The sequence below is a fragment of the Typopeltis vanoorti genome, chromosome 19 (assembly GCF_054136105.1).
Source record: "Typopeltis vanoorti isolate ZY-2024b chromosome 19, IOZ_Tvanoo_1.0, whole genome shotgun sequence".
In the NCBI taxonomy this organism is placed as follows: domain Eukaryota; kingdom Metazoa; phylum Arthropoda; class Arachnida; order Uropygi; family Thelyphonidae; genus Typopeltis; species Typopeltis vanoorti.
In genome coordinates, this window is record NC_143567.1 from 77,392,837 (window position 1) to 77,411,675 (window position 18,839).

Here is an 18,839-nt window from a genome sequence, read left to right on the forward strand (position 1 = left end):
TATAGATTTCCGAGATTTGATTCAATTCTTTTTTGTTTTCATATGGCTGTTTCTTGTTAAACTATTATTTTATTTTTTGTTGATATAACGTTTCAATGTTTTCTTCCTAATGGTTCTATATTATTATTATTTTTTTCTTTAACCTTATTGATCTGTATGTTATTAGATTTTTTTTTCTGAAACCACAATTTTTCGGTAAGTAACAATTCATCGATTCCGATATCACTTAATGATGGAACTCGGATAGCAATCATTTTTTAGGCCTAACGTTCTTTTTGTAATATACAGTATGTAGTTACATTCTTTTAAATTTTACTGATACTGTTCACGATGTATTATTGCTATTCCCGCTTTTCCATCCTTACTTACTTCACTTTGTCATCATATAGTTTTATACATTCCATTTCCATTTTCTTCTTGGTTTCGGATAACGCTATTGTTTTAATATTTATTTCTTTGATTAGATTTTATTTAATGATCTTATATTCCAAGTAGCAATTTTTCCAGTCTAATAAAATAAAAAATAAAAAATAATAAAATAATAATAAAAAATGTATTGAATGATTTACAATTCTAATTTATTGCATAGAAAAAAATTATTACCAAATATGAATGAGCATCATCTAAATCTGCGTACTTTGTAGATTATATAACCGTGTAAACATATAAAACGTAATATAAATTATAAGAAAACTGTTATTTCAAAAACATTCACAAAATTAGAATAATTTTTAACGTGGTTCAAAATATTAGAATATTCCAAATTTTTCCAGTTGGTTTTGATCAGAGAGCATAGAAATAGCATATATTTCAGTAGTTGTGGGACTGACCCGTGTGGGGAATTGTTTGCACGTGAATTTCAGTTAATCATTTGCTAAACATGGGTCGAACGAGTGACATGCTAAGAAATTTTTTATGGTGTCTTTACACAAAGAAGGCCAAACTCAACAGTTTATAGCTAAGGAATTGAAATGTTTCAATCAAGCGTGAGTAGAGTATTGAGACAGTATTCTAATAACTAGAGTTTTCTAAATAATCGCTGCAATAGCGGTCGAAAGGTAATAACTACATCAAGAGATGAGAGGAAATTGAAGAATATCGTAAAGAGAAACCGCTTGTGTAAGCTTTTTCACAGGAGATGGAAAGAACTGGGTGTGTGCATGTATCTAAATGCACGACGTCGAGACTATTTCACAAATTCGGTTTTTAAATCAGGTGTGCCCAAGAAGAAGCCGCTCATGACTTCCAAGCAAAAGTCAGCTAGAGTGCGATGGTGTAAGCAAAGACTGTTGAGGGGTAAAGAGGACTGGAACAGGTACTTTTTAGGGATCAAAGTATGTTTTGTGTGTCCCATGGTCATCGAGGGATACGTGTTTGCTGGCTTGAGCAAGAAGCATTTGATAAAAAATGCATGAAATATTCGGTGAAATTGGCAAAATCTGTCATGATATGGGCTTGTATGACCGCAGAGGGTTCAGGTAGGCTGTGTATTGTGTAGAAAGAGTGAATTCCAAGTGTACCAAGAAATTCTTGAGCACTTTATGTTACCGGCATCGGAAGATTTGTGATGGCAATTTCCTTTTTCAGCACGATTGAGCTTCTTCTCACACTTCCAAGACCACTACTAGATGGCGCAAAGAAAGGCAAATCGATGCCATTCCTTCGCCAGCAAACTCACCAGATTTAAACCCAATTGAGAATTTGTAGGAAATTATGAAGAAACGTCTTCAAGAAGTTGCCCCAAGAGACAAAAATGAACTTGTTTCTAATCTGCAGACCATATGGGCATGTTCTGATTTAAAAAAAAAAAAAAACTGTGAACCGCTAGTAAATAATATGTCCAACCGTTTACGAACGGTCATAAAAGCTAGGGGGGGGGGATGTAACAAAGTACTAATTATTATCATGTTTCCCCTTGACTGTAATTTTTGTGCATTTATTTTCGCATTATTTTAATATTTTGAACCGCGTTAAAATTATTCTAATTTTGTAAACGTTTTTGAAATAGCAATTTTCTTATAATTTATATTACGTTTTATATGTTTACACGGTTATATAATCTACAAAGTACGTAGATTTAGATGATCTCATTCATATTTGATAATAATTATTTTCTATGCAATAAATTAGAATTGTCAATCATTCAATACATTTTCATTATATTTTGATTGTTTCCTTTCCTTGAGCAAGAAAACTTTACATATTCAGACAGACTTGCTAACCTAGTTCCCCCCCCCCTTCGATTTAGTCGGGCATTGTGATGTGGTCTTCATGCCTAGAGTCGCCCTTCTGGTGGTATAAATTACCAATGCTTCACCCACACTTCGTTTAATCTGCAACATAACTTATTAATCTACATATAATGATATATATAACTTAATAATATATAACTGGCCAATTTCTAATCGTTAGTAAATCATAAATTTTTTATTTTATTTATTTATTTTTTAATAATTCACGATTTACTAATGATTAGTAATTGACCAGCAAAAATGGACTATTGCGCATGTGCGGAATACTCGACGTTTCATGAGGGTATTCGAGTCAATTTCTATAGTCAATTGAGGAGAAAAATATGGACTAATTTAAGTGAAATAATATTTCTTCAAAACTCCGCCATTGCTGGTCCCAAGCCCGGATGAGGGTTGTGCTTGTGGCTAGCAACCACAATATGGAAAAAACATATTGCTACAGGAACCTTAACCATTGTTGGAAAACCGACACAAATCCAAGAGGGAGAAGTACTGGGGAAAATGAAGCAAGCCAGTGAACGCCCCATTGGGGAAGCTGGCAGGCGGAAAACTAGGACTTTGTACGAAAGTGGAAAAGCAACTTACTAACCAGAAAAATGGACAGACACAAAATAGAAATACTAGGTCTAAATGGGACAAGATGGAATAGTAGCGGAGAAATGCAACTAACAACAAACAAATACATTTTATATTCTGGAAACCAGAACGAAGATGACACACACACACACACACACACACACACACATAGCAAAGGTGTAACTCTCATGCTAACGACAGATGCTAGAAGAGCACGAATTGAATGGAAACCAGTTTATGAAAGAATCATCAAAGCTAGATTTAAAACTAAATACAGAAATGTGATTACAATAAACATATATGGACCAACAAACGATGCAAAAACAGAATCAGGAACCAAGATAAAGAAATAGCAAAAATTGCACTAGAATGGAATCCCCAAGGCAAGAAGAAAAGCGGTAAACCCATGATAACATGGAGAAGAGAATTAGAAAGAGAGGCAAGCCAGCTGGGACGTTCCTGGAAAGAGATAAAAAAAGAAGCATTGAACAGAGTCAGATGGAAGTCAATGGTTGAGGCCCTATGCTCCGCAGGGAGCGAAGAGGATAGGTATGGTAAGGTAATATTTCTTCAAAAGTAACTATTAATATACCAAAACACTGTGAGTCTCTGAAGTAGGGACTACATTAGCATATTAATAAATTAACATGCTAATTTAGAGCAGTATGTGCAATAATACCATCAAAATTAAAATATTTGAGCGAAGTTGAGGGAACAGAAATTCAGATAGAATTAGCGGTTAGCATCTAAACTTCATAAATTCGACAACATTATCTTTGCATTGGGTCTGTCAGTGTCATAAGATTCATGATGCTTGAAAAAAAATAATAATAATAAAGTGTTATTATTATTATTTTTTTTTTTCAGTGACGCGAGATCTGCATATGGAGATCCCTATTGTTGATTTGTCAGAAGATGGTGAAAATAGTGTTTTTATGATTGGAAAATCAGGTATTTGTCTAACGAGAATACTCGTAGAGTATCTTATTGAGTCAACTACTCTACTCTGGTTACCAGTAATTTGTATGCATATCTTCAAATATTACAATATTTAGCTACACAAAAAAAAGCAACTTGAACCTTTTTCCCCGTTATTATTATTATTATTATTATCATTATTATTATTATTATTATTATTATTGTAACACTGAATTATTCATTTTATGTAATTTTTCTAAGTAATAATAAACTCTGTATTTTTAAAAAAAGAAAAGAAAAAAGTCTAGTTTCGAGAATAATCCGAAAGGAACGAACTGCGAATTCTGATGACGAGAGTAGAACAGCAAATAGATTCGGAGTAATAGTGCTTGTCGGGCAAATAAATCGAGTTGTTTCTGAGATATGAAAATAGCTTTTCTGTAACGTAATGTTCGCAACTGGATCCATGACTTTCAAGTATGCATGGGTAATCTTCGTGACACTCGAACAACCGGAAAATCTCCTAAGTTTCAAAAATACACTGAAGACATTCAGATTTTCCATAAATGAATCCGTTTTTAAAGAATTTCAACATATCATGTGACGCCAATTACACTTCTATTTGGAGCTTAGCTATTCGCGACAGATGTTGCTTTTTTATATCTCGTATCTGTTGAGGCAGTTCATTTCATACATGACAGTTATCAGGAATATCCATAAATCCTCCTAAATACTAAAAAATTCAAGATAAAAAAGTAGTGCAAATCTCCATTCTTTCTTCGTGTGTGTGTGGAATAATGTAGTTATATATTTTGTAGTTTTGTAACTGTTGAAATTAATTATGTATACTGTCAATTAATTAATACAGTAATCTTGATGTAAATATTGAAACCATTTACAAGTAAACAAAATAAAGATGTATTCCGTGTATAGTATTTTAACAAATGCCATACATGATACTTAATTTGTAAACTGATCCATGTCAGAAATGTTTCTTGAATCATATGTGACCCACTGATAACAATACCAGAGTGGGTCCTGCTTGAACAACAACAAAAAAAGGGAGTTGCTCACTGTCTTTTTTTTTTTTTTACCAAAGCTTTAATTTCAATATCATAATCTCTCACATTAGAAAGTTATTGAAAGTTTTCATTTTATAAAGACTCGGTAGTAAGACAAACAACATTAACTAACATACAATAATTAGTTAAAACATAATTACTTAACTGTAAAACCAAATTTCACTAAAAGCCTGATTTTATGCAGCTTGGAGCACCTTTTGTGTTTGCTATTCTGCCGTACCTCCAAAACGGTTCGATAATAGAAATTCTGTTTTCTCCTGAAGTCCAAGTATAGCGCGCGCGCGTGTGTGTGTGTGTGTGTATAGAGCAACGACTGAAATGCAACCAAAAGTTCCACCATTGTGGACACAGGATCAACGAAGTCTGGACATTTTGCGTAATGCCAGTTCCCGTGAGAAATCAAAGCGAAACAGATTTAAAGTTCTTGGTAATTAGAATAATTCAACTACGGCTTGTTATTATGGATAATTCTGTCTTCTTTCCCCTCCCCCTACCCCGTGGATGTCAAGCTGTCCTACGCCCAGTTGGTAAAACTGAAGTTAGAACGTGTTCGTCGAATAAAGTGTTTCCCGCTAGGTGGCAGTAATAGATCACGTTGGCTTAAAGAACAAAAATACCAGTGCATTATTATAATAATTTTCTGTTTTGAGTTTCTGAAGGCTATTCGAATATTTACTGTCTGCAATATTTGTTATTCTTTTATTTATTAGCATTCATCGAACTGCTAAAAAAATAAAAACCTGCATTATATTCGTGTCAAAAAGTAAATATCCTTGAATTTTTTCTGACATTTACTGCATCTAGGGAGAGTATTTAACCACAGTCAAATGACAAATCAAGATTTGTATAATATGACGCAAATGCGTATAAATGTGTCTAAGTTAACAGCAACACTTCAACGGAGAATTACTCGTATTAGATGAGCCGAGAGGTGAATAGGATAGGAGAGCAATTGGTAACAATTTACATGATAGAGTGGAACATCGAAATGTATTTGCCTTGCAGGCAAAACAACCATTTTACATTTCTACTGGTTGGAATAGTAATGAACCCAATAACATGAGCTGTATAACACATCGATTGTGCCTTTGAGGATAACTCATTTCCCGTATGTAAGAAAGAGATAGTTTAAATTCTTGGAATTATTAACATCGATCAGAACTTTAAGAGCTCATTACTGAATAATAAGGCATAGAAAGCTGCAGCAATGTTCAATATAACAACTACTTTTTCAATTTTTTTTTAGTAATTACACACTTTTATAATGTTGATCACTTCTATTTCTGTTACTGTAATCTGAGACCTCTAATTTGCCATTTTTCCTATTTTAATAATTTTGAAATTCAAATTCTTATAATAACTCCAGTTCTTAAAAGAACTGGGCGATGGACTGAGTCCTTGACTCTTTATCCCGTCATCTAAATGAAGAAAATCTGTGTGGATGGGGTGTTATTGAGCTAAAAGCTCTAGTCATGGCTGGGTAACGGCAATAGCGGAGCCTCAGTTAAAACTTCATTGGCTACAGCATTGCCACTTGTTACCCTGGAAGTCCTAAAAAGGCTTTTTTTATAACTCCAGTTATTTTAGTTAGATTATTTGTAAAATTATGATAAATTAATCTTTATGGTGTCGCAAACTAATTACTTATAACATATGAAATAAAAATTAATAAAATTTATTTCTTTATAATTTTAAGAAAGAATATCATTTAAAATGATATTTATTACTTTATATGCGTTTACTTTTAAAATTTTTATTAAATAACAAGTAACACAATTAAAAACGAGGCTTTTAGAGAGTAAAATGAATGCTAAACTCATATCGCACAGTATTATTTTATTACTGGTGATTCGTTTGGTTTTGCACGGCCATTCGATGGTAAAATCCTGCATATCGAAGATTTTGCGTTTAATAATAATAAAACAGAAAAAAATGTTTTCGATTAAAAAATAAGGGCGTCATCTAGGGACCAGAAGCCAAACTATCACTAATTCTCATACTGTACTTCAATAAATGAAAATAACAATAACAGTAATATTTACTTTTTTTTTTTCTTAAAATACATTTAGAACCGGTGGTATTAATCTCAGCATATTAATCTGGGATTTCATAAGATTTACGCGCTTGAGAATAATTTTGTTATTTCCAGCCTTTCAAATATGTCTCATCATGGCAAGTGGACTGACTGTATTAGAATAAAAAAAAAAAAAAAATCAAAATTTCCTCCGAATACATCGTCCACATGCGTCTCTCTTGCTCTCCCTCATGCACTTACCTTCCATCCCTGTTAATCGAATTCCTTGTACTGCATTTGTTTTATGTTTGTTTTCCGTTGGATGCGCGCGCAACAGCAGAGCACCGTTTGACCTTTTCGACGTGGTTTCGTCAACAGCTGGTTGGAAAGTCACGTGCCTTTTTCCCTTTTATTAGTCGAGTGACAGACTAAAGTGGTTAAATAAAAGCAAAACATCTCCGGCAGTTATCTCATACCCCTTTTATTTTTCTCTCTCTCCCTTGGAGTGCATCGGAACCAGGGATATCCCACCCACTCACATGAGAAGCTAGCTAGGGGGTTTAATTTTCTCATCAGCTGTCGCCGAAGCGCAATGTCTGTATTAGGGTTTCTATGACAGGCCCCCGGATCTCTTACATCCCTTGTTCACACTAAAGCGATACGGTTTACGGCAGGTATCTCTGTAAGAAGGAAGTAAAACCCATTAATTGACACCAGAAAGATCGCACAAGAGTCGTGTGTCAACTGGTCCTCTTGATCGATATCGTTGCCATGACAACAGTCAGTCTAGCAAGAGGGTGTCCTCATCAGACGGCAAAATAACCTTTGCGATGTCTTGGAAGTACGACAGGATGAAGGTGTGCCGTGCATACACCTCGAGAGGTTACCTTCTTGGAATGTTGCACTCTTCAACAATCAAACAGCTGCTTTGTCTTTCGAAGTCATCCTCCTTCTTCCCACATCGTTCTTTTCTCGAAATCAAAAATGCTGGAAGAGTTTTGTGCAGACAAAACAGACTGATTTGTCGAGTTTTCTTAAAATAATTATCGAGCGTTAGCGCCCTCTAGCGGCATTTACATTTACGATCATTACAATGTGTTTCTACGTTGATAATGTGCAGAAATCGAATAAGCTTTCGTCAACACCTGTTGAGAAACATGACATACGATACGAGAGTGTAATTAGCAGCAACTGAAAAATGACTCAGATAAGGAATTAAAATTTCGAAGAGTAATATTTATTAAGTGGTAGCGCTCTTTTAAGGGGCGGTCTATAAATTAAATTTAATGTACCGTGTATGGCATTCGACGAAAGTTATTTTGAGAGAAGTACCATCGTGTGGCGAACCTTACGGATTAATTTGTTTCTCATAAATCATTTCTGCATGGGAATAGAAGTTGGTAGTCAGATGTTTTCAATTATAAACTGTGACCAATGAACTCGAAAGCCAATGATAACAAGCCAAGTGGCCTGGTCCCCCCCCCCCTTCCCACCCACAATAAATGAAATATTGTTTCTTTACGGGCAGTACGTTCAAGTTTAACCTGGAGATCGAATGTTTCATCAGAGGTAGTTTGGGAAAACACCTAAAAGATATATTTAGGATGATTTTCGTGGGTATTTATGTTAACTTTAAATTTATTAAGAGGGTGTTAGAGAAATACGTGTGCATGTGAGAGAGTGAGTGAGAGAGAGAGAGAGAGAGAGAGAGAGAGATGAACATTAATTCAAGTAGGGTAAAGCATAGACTCCTTGTGTGTGTGTGTGTGTGTGTGTGTGTGTGTGTGTGTGTGTGTGTGTGTGTGTGTGTGTGTGTGTGTGTGTGTGTGTGTGTGGAGGAGATGTTACTACCAAATTAAATGACTTATAATATCCAAACAACCTTTGCTAGCATAGTTTTGGTCCTTCTGATAGATCTAAGTACAATACAACAATGAAGAACAAATAGCATTGTACCATACCATATACAATACAGTTAGCATTGAAAACAAAGTTCTTCGTGTATTTCTATTTGAAACTAAAGATACAACGTGCCATCCTCGCTTCAGTCCTTCGATACATATGAAACTGACTAACTCATCTCCAGATGAAAACCATTATAAAACTTTTTCCTGTCCTAGACGGGATTTGAAATTATGTCTTTCCAACTGGAAGGTATTGTCGATACTGACTGACCTAAAGAGACACATTTCAAGTGTGTGTGTGCGTGTGATTTTAAATAATAAATTATATGAAATATATCTAATTCTTTTTTATGCTTTTACATCATTTACATGTATCTTCTATTTTAAGTTAGAAAATCTTGTCAGATTTCTCTTTCTAGAGTTGGACAGTTGCACTATTGTTCGATAATTCAATTCAAATGGTGATATTTAATGTCACTAACAGTGTTTGGCTAAGTCAAGATATATAAACTTGTTTTTCCTGCGTTTAAATATAATTTGTTTCTATTCAACTATGATATGATTATCAGCAAGTTAGATTCGGGTATATCACTAATACTAAATACTCAAAAATAAGATTGGTCTTAGCATCAACCCCTAAGGAGAATTCTGGATTGAATACAGAGGAGTTTACCCTTTATTCTTTCCTACCCAGTGGTATTAAAAGGACACGTCGGTGTCATTATTTATTATTATTATTTTTTAATTTACTTGTTGACTTTATAGAAGCATTATTTCAGATCAGTCTCTAAAAATGTCTTAAAAATCATCTCAGAAACACACGCACACACACACATACACACCCGTTTCACAAATCAAAAGTTATTGTTATTCATCAGACTACAGAAAAAAAAAAACTTTAAATGAATAATCGTAGATCTTAGATTGTTCTAATAATACACAGAGAACATTTATTTTTAGGGCAAAAGCCTCGATCCAAAAATAGTGGAATAAAAAAAATAATTATCATATTTTATAAATGAGCTTTTATATTGAAGAAAACTGGAATTAAATGCAATTCTCTGCTTAATATTTATTCTGATACTGAGCGTTTAGCGAAAGAAAGAAAGAATGAATAATAGAAACAGAGAAAAAGATTCTTCTTCTTCCTAACATGGATTTTAGGCCAGGTGGCCTGTTCCAATCTCACACAATTTCTTTTTTGGTCTTCCGATTCTTATTTTTCCACTTATTTTATATGTGTATAATTTTTGGTAGTCTGCTGTTGTCCATTCGATTTGAATGTTCAAATATTAAGAGTGAAAAAGAGATATGTGACAAAGTTGACAGTGTTGTTTTTATCAAAGATAAATATATAAAAGCTTGGTTGGATACCAACAAGAAAAGATATTATGGTTAATATTATGTAATAAAAATAAATTAGAATATTCACACGGTTAATATGAATATTAAAGAAATTAGATTTAAGGGTAATTTAGAGCCTTACCGATATTTATGTAACATCATATCATTCAAAAATAGATGCTCTACGGACATATATTCATTGCGCTTGTATTATTTTTTGCGAGATCTGCAAGCCCAAATTTCAGCTAAAATTCCATGGCTGTATTCCATGGATTCTCTTTCAAAAATGTGCATCTTATTTGGAGCATATGATAAGATGGAAACTGTCCATCTCCAACAAACCATTCTTGCAAAAGTTATGTTTGTAACAAGAATAACTTATCAAGATAAATTAACAAGTTATCAAGAATAAATTCTATTTTATTTATTTTATTTTATTTTATTTATTTATTTAATTTTATTTTAAATTTATTTATTCATTTATATTATTTTATTGTATTTTATTTTAAATTTATTTATGTATTATTTAAAATTTATTTATTTAAAATAATAAATAAATTTATTTATTTTAAATTTATTTATTTATTTATTTTAAATTTGTTTATTTATTTTATTTTAAGTTTATTTATTTATTTTATTTTATTTTAAATTTATTTATTTTATTTTAAGTTTATTTATGTATTTATTTATTTCAAGTTTATTTTAAATGTATTTATTTATTTCAAGTTTATTGTAATGCATATTTATTATCATCATTAATTTGTTTTTTTCTCTATGTAATAAAAAATTAAGAACTATGTAATAAAAAAATTCCAAATCGAGTAGCATCAAGAGAAGTATTGCTAATTAAAATAATCTCTGATACCCAAAGCGCTGGATACCTCTATCGGTGGCATTCAGTACTACAAAACAAACGTACTGTATTGTAATACTTCAAAGAAATAAACGTGAAAATCTGGTAAGTTTTTTTGGTAAGTGCACATGAATATAAAAAATATATCGCAACTTCCGCTCAATATTCTGATATAAGTTTACTTTCACACGATAATTGCTTACACTAAAAAAATTACCGATAAACTTATCGATTATTTATTTATTTTTATTTATTTATTTATTTATGATGATTATTTTATTGATTATTTATTATGAAAAGTATTAAATTATTTCGTAGAATTATTACATAAATTTACTATTTTTAAATTTACAAACGAAATAAATTAATTAATTTTTAATTTCGAAACATTGAGTTTAATATTTTATTTAATATTTTCATTTTTTTTAAAATTTTTAATATTTTTTGTCATGTTATTTCGAGAAATATATACATATCCAAGAAAATAGCCTGCAACTTGACCAGTAACGACACCTGGATTGTAAAATCATTAATCTAATCAAATAATACAGTCAATTATTATCTCACTCGAAGTCTGTTTGTTTTTACATTTTTGAACAATAATTTAATGTAACAGAAGTTCTACTAAATTATTGCATGTCTTTCTTTCTTTCTTATCCCATCTTATCGATGAGATAACAACAAAGTCTTAAGTTAGTACCACTTCCTTATCTGAAAGTGGTACTAAGTTAAGCCAAGTAAATGAATCGCGCTGATTAATGTCGAATGCCAGAGTCAATGAAAAAGAAAGAAAGGAATCTATGAACTTAATGGAATTCCAATATCGCTCAAATGTCTGGCTTCTAGTAGAGTGCATAAACAACGCGAGAACTTAGACGATAAACAGAAGGTGGAAATTGAACAAACTGACTCTTAAAATGAAGTTTAGACTGATTTTAGGAAGATAATTTTGATATTCTTTATTTATATCAAGACTGGACTAGATGAAAAGTCTTCTTATATTCGCAAACTGTCATTATGGGCTAGTTATTATAAAGGCAGAAGTAGTCCTTCAATTCCCCATTAATCGGTTACCAAGGCATTTTCTTATCTCATGTCCTTATTGTAGCCAAATACCTGATTCAAGTCCTACTTAGTCTTTCATCCCTTGGCATAAATCTATGTTCCTTATCCGTTAGGTGATTCTCAACGAACACCTGCTTTCAAGTCATCTATGATGAGACTCATTATACATTGCAATGTTCTTGTCTGACCAATGCAGGCAGATTTGTCTGTTTGAGAGATGATAAACACTTCCCTCTCCATATCCTCCATATCAAATGACTTATCTTACTCCAGTTGGAGCAGTCATTTTATTCTGGGATGAAGATCCTTACGTCACTGGCGAGACTCGAATTCAGGTCTTTTCCAATCAAAGCGCATGTGTCGTATCATCCGTTCGCCTGCCCTTGAACGCTGTCACACCATTATTGTTGCAGCGTTTGCTGAAATCGCATAAACAAGGCCTGAAAGAATAGAATGAATCAAACTAACTACTTAGCTCCCTAGGAATGCCACACCCTTCCTGACTTCGCGTTCATGAATAATAATACAGAGAATGTATTAGTAAGTATATGAATGAGTTCATCATATTTCAAGGGTACTCATTTTATTATGAACAGAAAACTGTATATGTCTAGCGATGAAGAACCTTTCAACAAGTAAGGAAATATTTGCTTTTTTTAATTACTTGGTTTTACTAATTCGATGATTGGCCCACTGTGACAGACTATAACTCATTACAGTTATAGTCTGTCACAGTATGGACCAGCTTGTTTATTGAGACATGAATACATCTTTCCTCATACTTATCAACCTGATAGGCCTACCTTCAAACAATCTCTAATTTGGATTCTGTGCTGGTTCAAATCTTAATAATCTTATTCCGATATGGATTAAATATCTCGAATTTCTTTACGAAGTCTGGAAAGTAAGAAGAAATACTGAGATTCTTTCTTACCTTCCCCAAAACTTGAATAAGATTTGGATGATCTAAATTTTCCATCTATTCTTATTATGTGAATTCAAAGTACATTGGGGAACTTAATGATTTCTATGATAGAAGTAATCAGTGGCTTCAGGATCACTGCCATTTTTGATTCACTATTATTAAAGGATATGGAATCCATATCCCAAATTGATAATGGGAAATATAGCTATCAAAATTAGTTTAAGAGAGGCACTTTGTTTGTGTGTGTGTGTGTGTGTGTGTGTGTGTGTGTGTGTGTGTGTGTGTGTGTGTGTGTGTGTGTGTGTGTGTGTGTGTGTGTGTGTGTGTGTGTGTGTGTGTGTGTGTGTGTGTGTCCCATCCACACAAGGTTGGTAATCTGTGGTATATAGAGGTTATATAATTATGGAATTCCGCTCTGGAAACATCAGCAATAAAATTCGTTTCCAATCTAAAGACATTTACAAACATCCACGCCCACGGTGTGAATGTCTTTACAAACATCCCACCGTGGGTGTGAATGTTTGTACAGCCTGTTGAGTTGACGCTATCCACTCAGCTAACCAGACCATCGAAATATTACATTAGAAGCTAAATATGATAACAAATAACTGCCTTTTTTCCTGTCTACAAATAGCTGTTTTTTTTCATTACATAGTTTTCTAGCTGTCCTCTGTAGATGTTTCTTGTAAACAGAACTGATGACCGCCACTAAAAATAAGGGTGTCTACAGGGATCAGATGAAGAAAAATGACAAGCAATACAAAAGTGGTAAGAGCGAAAGAGAATGATGGGTACTTAGTAAATAACTAAACGCAGGGGATTGTACCAATAAAGAAAATAAAGATATGGGCAATCATCTTAATGGCATTGGAGGTCTCAAGCCAAAAAGTGACCAAAATTTATGAAGAACCTAATGCAACCGGAGAATCACTCAGCCACTAGCATGTAAAAGAACAGAAAGAGCAAAGCACAAACTCGTAACTTTTTAATACTGAAAGTGCTCAAATCTTCAAGTTTTTTAGATCAACCGTATGACCTTTGACCTAATATATGATTTTTTTTAATTCCTGTTTAAAGGAGCTAAGTTCATTTCGTTGAAAAACATACCTTATCCTTTATCAGCAAATACTTTTATGTCTCATGTTGTGTCATGCTAACCCAACATGAGACATAAGCACGCTTGCATCTATTACAAGTGGATACTCTCGGTATGACTAATACTGCAAATGCATATAACTGGGTGGGGAGTCTTTGAGCTAACTAAACTGATGAGTTTGCCTTGATGACAGAAATACGCTAGTACAACTTTTTTTTTTTTTAATCTATGTGGCGTTACGGTCGCCTCCCTCCCACCTGTCTGGCCAGGTGGGAGAGGCCAGAGCGCGCGCGCGCGCGCGCGCTTGGGCTTATGTGACTCTTTCGTTTCTTCGATCTCGTCCCTTTTAGTCGTTCGCTTTGAATGAAAAATTTCTCTCACGTTTCCCTTTTCCTTTAAGCAGAGGGCGCTACGGTACCGCAGCCATTCTCGTTCGTGATTGGCCAACTGGACAGAAGACACACTGCGGCATTCCTTTGGGACGCTGAGCTGCAGCGAGAGCAAGACGGGAGCCCCGCTATCTTTTAGGACATAGAGTATGGTTATACGTACGCAGTGCTATCCTGAGTCGCGGAATATTTGTGATCCTCGTTATTCTCACCGTTAAAAAAACTACGAGCCAAGGTAAGATTAGAAATACAATACAGACTGGCATTGTTTCACTGCAATTGACGTACTTGTTAACTGTTTGTTAAAATGCTGATTAAATAAATAAAGAACAAAGTGTGAACACCTTGTTAATATACGTATGCGTTCCATATTGAATGCCGACGGAAGTCGGTCCGTCTGTGACAGTTTCTTTCTTCATGGTTCAGTGAAATCTTATTAACACATAGATGATAACTGTGACGCTGTGTGTACACAGAATATTTTTTTTTATTTCGTGAATTGCTTCCCATGTTTTCTTTTTGTATGTGTGTATGTGTTTTTTTATGCTATTCGTCTTAATATTAAATCTGATTTAAAGTTTTCACTGGTGCCATTTTAGTGTATCGCTTGACGTAGAGAGAGAATGTAACTTAAAGATGACAAAGAGTGGTAAAAACGATGTATGGAGAGGTTCACTATACGACATTTTTTTTTTTGAAGCAACTAAGAAAAGTATTTTTAAAGATGACTGTTTTAGTTTTCATACTTACAGGTAAACGTATCTAAATTACCGAGTTTAGAATCGATATAACGAAAAAAAAAAAAACAAAAAAAAAATAGATGCGATAACGCTAATAAAACGTATCTGCAAATATTCCTAAGTGTTTTGAGACAAACAAAAGTATCTTAAATCCCTCTAAATAATTCATCCCACCCCTTCTTCGACTAACGTACAATCAATTTAACTCTTTCTTTGACATTTCACTGTCTTTCACCTCATGGAGGAACAAGATAGCGAGTCCTTTTACACGATCGATCAAACAGCCAATCAAGGTTCGTATTAAATTCAACAGAATATTGTATGGTGCTGCCATCCACCTAACAGCTCTGTGGCCTCCTAAATGATAGGATACCGAATGTATGCTCTCCGTATACACCACCCCTTCCACATTCAGCTGCTTCATCTCTGGACAGCATCTGCAAGGCAGGAAGCCATTTAAACTGATGACGCAACAACCTGGCGTTCGCAGGTACTGTCTGAGAACGCTCGTCTGGTGTTGCAGTAAGGAGGAAGCCCCCTATCCTCCCTCTCTTTCTCCCTCCCCCCCACTCTTTCTACATACAACGGCTAGATTGACAGCTGCTCAGATAACGTGTAGAGTTGTATTCAATATATATATATGTGTGTGTGTACTCTGCTAACATATTTATAAACCGGCGGTAGTACGACTTCAATCTATGATAGAGAAATGGTACTTACAGGAATAACAATAGAAAGGACTCTAGACATGGTCATTAGGTCTAAATTAGAAAGATTCCACTTAGGTTTTTGAACAAAGAGATCATACAATATGAAGTTAAATTGAGTCGTATCCATAACAAGAATTCAGGTAAGCCTTCTTTATGAGATGCTTAGTCGAACACCTCCGAGAGAATATTTAAAATTCAAAAGAATAGGATAGTTTTGTTTCTTTTGTAGTTTTCTATGTTATCAGATTTTTATTTCTTAGATATATTAATATACAAAATCACCGATGTGTGTGTGTTGCTGGTAATCAGGTTTACTTTGTTATATCTCCTGTTTGGAATTTATAATTCCTGGCACGAAATCTTTCGCCGAGTCATAATACAATGTTGCGTGAAGCATTTTGCATATGACGCACACAGTTCTATGGTGACTCACAGTCTCCAACCAACACCTCAGAGCGGAGATTCCTTGAACATGATCAGTGGAAAAGAAGAAATTGATTCTTCAAAGAGCGTTGATTGCACCACAGTTGCGACAAGATTTCTTCAGGCGAAAAATTCACTTCCCCAAACAGCAACAGCAGTGCATCAATATGTATCTGCGTACACTAGTGGACAAAAAGTTATGAGAAACGGATATTTAAAGGTTAGTACGTTACATTTATTTATAAGTCTCTAAGGACTCATAAGGCACTCATCTTGCACGCAAGAAACGATTACCATTCCTTCTTATTAATGTGGCATACGTGCGACTATGTTTATCGGCCAAAAATAAACAAACTCGCATTACTTTTCAAGTTTTTCGGACACTTTTAAATTACTTTACTTTCTTAGTAAAGGAGACTGACTTCCTTTAATTAGGAAAGTAAACCATCCAAACAGTTTTTTTTTTTTTTCTCTCGAGGGAGATCGTCTATCATTCGATGTGTAGCACCAAAAATACACCCAAACTGCGATAGTTGGTCACGTGATTTGCTACCGAGTGACCGACAGCGAAAAGGTTCAAGTGGCACACTTACACACATAGATAAGACTCCGCTATCTCGTTTAGCTAAGTGGAAGGTGAACAGAAAGAGGGGGGACCGTAATGAGGGGACTGATGAGAGTTGTTATGGCATCTAAGTGGAATAGAGAATGACATGTCTGTCATTGCTCCCGAGTTTGACTGCACGGGGTCTGCTGAGTCAATTTAATTTTTGAATGTAGGCTACTAGTATAGGTCTTCTATTCCCCCTCCCCCCCTGCATCCCACTTTCTTTATTTACTTGATAAGACTTTGCGTGCATAAAGAGTTTTCGCATTTACTCTTAACAATGAAAAACTGTTAACGAAACCTATTTTGGATATTCTGACTTAAAACTGCTACACATTGAACACTTAGGAGAAGTGGAACACTATCCGATGTTTGGTTGTTTCTCTGCTGTTTCTTTAAGAACTTAATGAGCTTCTTCCTTCTCTACACATAAGCTGAAAATATCATTTACTTCGTTTTTACGTTAAAGCGGGATTTAACCACTTCTGTCGATACATTGAAAGGCAGTCTTAATAAGTGTATGAGTAAACGTCACCTCATTGTTTGTATGGTGATTGTTACCTAGACGTTTGTTACGTGTTCGCTTAGTCCCGATTTTTCTTTCATTTGTATTTAGCATTGTTCGCATGCTCTCTTCTCCTAATTTCAACCGATCGATCTGATGTTTGGGTTGTAATAAGAGCGTCATTTAAAAGCAAATGGGGTGTTTTTGAATGATGAAGATTGACGATCTTAGAAAAGAAATGATCTTGTGATTTTTTTGTGTTTTTAGGGTGGCTATTATTCTTAGATAATAGTTCGGTAAGAATGAACGGTTTGGATTACAACATTTTATTAAAAGAAAACAAATAGGCAGCAGTCATCATCGCTTCTAGCATCACTTCATACCCATTAATATGTTCCTAAAAAGAAAGGTTTTATTTTCATTAGCTAATTAGTTGATCACAGGATGCTAATCGCTTGTTATACGTGTACACATGTGAGGCATAATATTTGATGCGCATTAATATTAAACAATGAAGACGATGTACAGCCAGAAACAATTAGGGAGACTGGATAATTCCATATAAACTTTGCTTTGATTGTTCAATTTGTAATGCAAATATAAGAAGACAGATTTCACTCTGAAAAACAAGTAAATGCTGAACAAAAACTTAATATAAGAATCCGTATAGAATTTGAACCGCATTCATATAAATAAATAAATATATTTCATTCCCATTTTCAGTATAGATCGAAACTTTTCTATTGAGAAGAAGAATCTCTGTAGTCATATAAAATAATGAGAGAGAGAGAGAGAGACGAGGTATTACTTGTCAGCATAATTTGATTTCATGCGACTTAATGCACAACTTTCTTATGCAGAGAAATGCCGAATACTTTGCTCAAATCTTCAATCGTTTCCCTGAATACCTTTTTACATTTCTCCGACACTAAATAATACGAGAAAATTCTTTCTAAACGGAATTTAATTTTCTCCTGTGCACTCAGGAATGGTAAAAGTCTGTTGACTTACGGGAAGCGTGCAAATTTATGCAGGCGTCAGACGTTTTTCATTCCTATAAATAAATCCGAACCTGTCAATTGCCGGATAGCTTTGTGCATCGTTCTATTAAGAAGTTTAAGAGTAATAGAAAACAAGCAGTCTCTCTCTCTCTCTCTCTCTCGCTATGTCATGTTACAACAGCGACAGTTGCAATTTTTCTCCTGGGCTCAAATCTCTAACAAGGAGCGATCATCCTTCATATATAATGAACGAACAACGTTCACTAGGTCTTTCTACAATGAACAGTTGCGCCATTGGTACCACTGTCTCAACAATGACGTGTTCCGAGCCACTTCATGCCTTCAGTAAGCTAGACGGTGGTCCCACACCGGGGGATACAATTATCTACCACCTAAAAGCATTTCACAAACGTCCATGTCCACGGTGGAATGTGA

The 18,839-nt window shown here is 34.3% G+C and overlaps 1 protein-coding gene across 1 annotated transcript in view; it reads left to right on the top strand.

The window, feature by feature from the left end:
* Window positions 1-14,529: 14,529 nt before the first annotated feature.
* The window catches only part of LOC150096268 (uncharacterized), a 170,682-nt gene continuing 166,372 nt past the window's right edge, over window positions 14,530-18,839 (top strand). The window contains exon 1 of the mRNA XM_090409017.1: window positions 14,530-14,653. The gene's annotated coding sequence lies outside the window, so the exon portion shown is untranslated. The remainder of the gene's footprint in view (window positions 14,654-18,839) is intronic.